This window comes from Paracoccidioides brasiliensis (assembly GCF_000150735.1).
Source record: "Paracoccidioides brasiliensis Pb18 unplaced genomic scaffold supercont2.21, whole genome shotgun sequence".
NCBI lineage: Eukaryota > Fungi > Ascomycota > Eurotiomycetes > Onygenales > Ajellomycetaceae > Paracoccidioides > Paracoccidioides brasiliensis.
The window spans coordinates 104,801-109,762 of NW_011371378.1; positions in this window are offsets into that span (position 1 = coordinate 104,801).

Genomic DNA, 4,962 nt, shown 5'->3' on the forward strand with positions numbered 1-4,962 from the left:
TGCACAGATGATTAGTTCTCATGTTCTCTAAGCTCAATCAGACCTTATCTCCAGATTGAAAGCTTGAAGCTGAATCTCTTCATCTATTCACATATTTCTCTTAAGATTGCTGAGCATTCATCATTTTTACATAAGCTCACTTCAACACTTCACAGGCCTTCCTTATGTAATCATCTGCAAACTTAATAGAATTATGTGATGTTTCAACAGAGGGTGCATCAGCTATATCAATAGAGGAGATGAGGAAAAGATGCATTAAAAAGAATGAGCTCATGCTCATTGAGGCAGCATCTCTATTATTGATGACCAGCTCTGCTAAAGAAAGCCATTCACACCAGTCATTTTGTTGAAAGCTAATGTACTTGTGTAGGTAGATTTTCAGAGTCTGATTCATTCACTCTGTAGCTCTGTCAGTCTCTGAGTGATAGACTGTGAAGAGTCACCTCTTAATGTCTAATTTCTCACACACTCAAGTTCAAAACATGCTTGTGAAAGCTAACTCTTGATCTGACACTACTGTCTTAAAGATGCCATGTCAAGAGATGATATTGTAAAGAAATACTCTAGTCACTGTCTTTGCATCAGTTTTCTTAACTGCTTTTAATATAACTCTCTTGATCAGTCTGTCTGTTATAATTATGATGTTTATGTATTCTGTAGAGCTCAGTAAGTTCATGATAAAGTTCATGAAAAGCTTCTGCCATATATGTTCAGAAATCAGAAGAGACTTAAGCAGTTTTTGATATTGATCTCTTCATGTGATGTTTTATCTGCAAAGATGACAGTTTCTGATCATTCTTCTCACATCAGCAGCATAGCCTAGCCAGTAGAACTCATGTATTAGAACTTCTGCTGTTTGCACTCACCTAGAATGACTGGTAAGAGATGAGTCATGAGTCTCATGTACTAATCTGATTTGAAGAGGTTCAAAGTCTGGCACTCACTTACAATCTTGAAAGAGAAGCTCTCTGTTCTCCTTTAAAAAGCACTCAGAGATGGAGGCTTTAATGCTGAGTTCAGAAGAAAATCTGAATCTTCTTTCATGAAAAGTTTGCTTCAGATGCTGCAGGATCTTGTCATTTTTGCAGATCTCATTTCACTGAGCTTGAAGAGACATTTCAGATTTCACACTGACAGCAGCCACTATTGATTTCATTTCAGATGTCAATACATTAAACTTAAGTAGTTGAGCTTGTCTCTGCTTGATTCTCTTATCATCAGTACTCTGTGACATGTTCTGCTCTCCTCACAATAGAGTGTTCAGTCCAGTGTTCAACTTCTCTGACCAGTAATCAATTCTGAAGTTGAATTGATAGAGAATATCCATTCAACATAGCTATCTTTCATTTATTCTGTGTGTAGTCATGAAGTATTCTAGATTCTTATGATCTGTGAGGATCTTGAATTTCTTTACACTTTGTAGCTCAGTGGCTCATTTCTTTAAACACTCAATTATTGCTAATAACTTCTTATCATGAATCTCATAGTTGCATTCCACAGATAAATACTTGCAAGAGAAGAAGGCACATGGGTGTAGAATGCTCTGCTCATCATATTGTAGCAGCACTTCTCCTAAGACATAATCTGAGAAGTCTGTTTCCAATATAGTCTCATGGTCAGAATTGAATTGAAGCAGGATCAGAGCAGAGATAAACATTGATTTTAGATATTTAAAAGCTTCTTCAGCCTTGCTCATCCATAAAAAAGAAACATTCTTGCATATAAGAATTGTCAGTGAGATTGTGATCTTTGAGAAATCTCTGATAAATTGTCTATAGAAATTGACAAAGCCTAAAAATCCTCATACATCTTTAAGAGTAGTAGGTGTTGCTCATTTCAAAACAACTTTAATCTTCTTCAGATCTATTTGTATACTCTTACTTGCTTCAATGATGAATTCAAGATATTTTGTGCTGTTCCTCTCAAACTTACTCTTTCTGATGTCTGCCTGCAGGCCTGCTTCTCATAGATGCATAAGCATCTTTTGTACATGCTTGCAATGCTTCTGTAAGCTTCTTGAGGAAAATATCAAGATGTCATCTAAATAGACTGAGCAGAAGTCATCCAGATATCCACATAATGCTCAGTTGATATATTTTTGAAACATACTCAGAGCATTGACCAAATCAAAGAGTGTAATCAGTCACTTAAATAGCTCATATCTGATTCTAAAGACTGTCATCCACTCATCACCTTCTGTGATTTGAATCTTGTGAAAAGCTGCAATAATGTCCAGCTTAGTAAATCATTTAGTCTGTTCAATTTGCTGTAGAGTCTCACTGATTAATGATAGAGAATATCAATTCTTTCAGATGATTTTGTTAAGAGCTTGATAGTCCACACAGAATCTTAGTCCATCTTTAGACTTCTTTGTGAATAGTACAGAGGCAGCTGCAGAGAAGTTGTTCACTCTAATAAAATTCTTATCTAGATAATCTGTAAGAGTCTTTCACAAAGTCAGTAGTTCTTCTCAAGATATATTATATAGTGGGTCTCAATAGGGTTGTTCCACACTACCATCAGTCTTTTTAATCAGTTTAATCCCATGATCTCTACCTGGGCCATGAAGTGGGGGTAGAGTGTCAGCAGCTTCCTTATCAAATAAATCTAAAAGCTCATGATAATGTTCAGATAGCTTTTCTCTAGAGTCAATCTTTGATTTCACTTCTAGAGTCTTTTGAATGTCAGTCAAACTGACAGTAAAGATCTCAATATTTCACTTCTCTTGAGTGCTCACAAGCCTAGAGAAGCTTACAGTAGAGATGGGAATCACATCAGCTTTTGCATTTGAACTAGACTATATCTCTATGCTACTCTCTTCAAATCTCACAATTCTTTTATAAGGGATCACAGTTGCCTTTTGCTGGGCCAGCCAGGGGTCACCTAGATACATATCATGACCATGTAACTTATTCACCATGTAGAGAAAGATCTGTTCAGTTATGTGACCACCTATATCAATTCAAATGCCAGTCAATATGCTTGTGGAGAGTCCCATGGAGTCTTCAAAGCCAGTCATTTTAACAGAGGGAATTTCAATGCACAGGAGCTTATACTTATTAATGTGGGATTGAGAAATAAGACTATAGACATTACATCCACTGTCTATCATTGATCTAGTTGAAAAGGCATTATCTACTAGAGCATTGACAGTGAAGGGTTTGAATATCATCTTAGATTTAAATTCTCTTCATTGCTTCTTCATAAGTTTCTTATTTCACTTCTTCTAGTATCTTTTGATTGAAGCTACTCTTTTTTCTGAATCCTCACTCATATTCACATCATCATTATCCAGTATCAGCTCAGGGATCATCTTAGCTATTGTGGGGGTGGAAGAGTGTCTGAGAGATTTGAACAGACAGCTCTTAATCATATGATCTCCAGCCCTGCATCTTAAACACAGACCTTGCTCTCTTCTTTGATTAACCTCTGTCTGATTTATTGATTTGATGTGATGAATGCTTGAGATCACATCATCAGAAGAGAGATTCATCAGATCATCAGCAGAAGCTTGAGACTGATTTCATTGATCAAGAACAGAATGACAAAGTAGAGAGTGTGAATTAGATGTCATATGATCTGAAGAAGATCTACCCTTGTAATGTTTAGACCATTGTCTTAAAGTCTTAAGCTCAGACAGTTGATGATCAACTAATCTAAGCTTCTTGCAGTAATTCTTATAGAGAGATGATTCTCTTATGCCCACCATACCTTCCCTCAGCTCCATGCTTAGAGTGGATTTCAAATATCTCTTTTTAATGTGATCATCTTATCTGTGACCATCAGCTTCCAGCAGTAGCTGATTAAATTCAAGCAGAAAGTCAAAGAGAGCTCTTCTACTCTGTCATAGATTATTAAGCTTTTGCATAGTCTTTTTCTTTCATGCAGAATCACTAAAGAGCATGTGTGTCTGCTTCAGTAAACTTTCTACTGTGAAGTTGATCTTGTTATTATTATTCTCAACTCAGAGGTAAACTTGAGCTGCTGCCATTTCTTCCAGTCTTGAGTACACATATCAAGCACATTTCTCATTATTACATAAAGCTTTCCCATTGATCTTAAGTTTTAATTAAAGCTTTAGCTCTCACTAAGAGTAGTGCTTCAGATTAGAACCATCATACTTCTCACAGTCTGATAGCTTGATCTTTGATCTTCTGACTACAATGAGTGGTTGTAGGTTTGATTGAGAGAGAGTTAATGTCAGAGTGTTCAAAGCTTGTTGTAGATTAGCTATTTCAGCTTGCTAAGCTGCTATTAAATCTTTGTTCTCACACTGAATCTGTTCCTGCTGTTGAAGAAAGATCATCTATTGTTGTTTGAAGCTGCTGAGAATGTCCCTGCTCGTTGCTTCACATTGATTCATTTGTGTATTTGTTGTACAAGTCTGTCACTTTATCTCATTCAGCTAGACATTTTCAATGTTGCTCATTTGTTTATTAGCATGATTGCTAACTCAGTTTATTCATATATCAGTGCTATCACTGAACTTTGTGATGCAGAATTAAGACTCTCAGTAACCTATCAATGAAAGAAGTGAAGCAATTCATAATGTAAAGGGTTAAGCTCTAAGAACTAGAGGCTAGTCCTCTTATATAACAAGAATGAATTGCTTGAGAAAGGGAAGAAAAGAATGAGATGAGAACTCTAGCTTAAGCAAGCTCACATAGCATGATCATGTGCGCACATGCAAACAATGACTAGGCTGAGTCAGCCAGCCAGAGCGAATCTAGAGGTTCAACCCCTTATAGAATGTGAAACTTATATTGAGATTGATGTCTCAGATGAACTGTTAACTGAAATACTGAGTTAAAAATTGAATGATAATTTTTGACACTTTGTGATCTTTCACTTCAAGTCAATAAATGATGCAGAGCTTAACTATGAGATTCATGATATGAAAATGCTTGCAGTCATTTAAGCATTGTAGAAATAATGAGCTAAACTTGAGAGACTATAATAGAA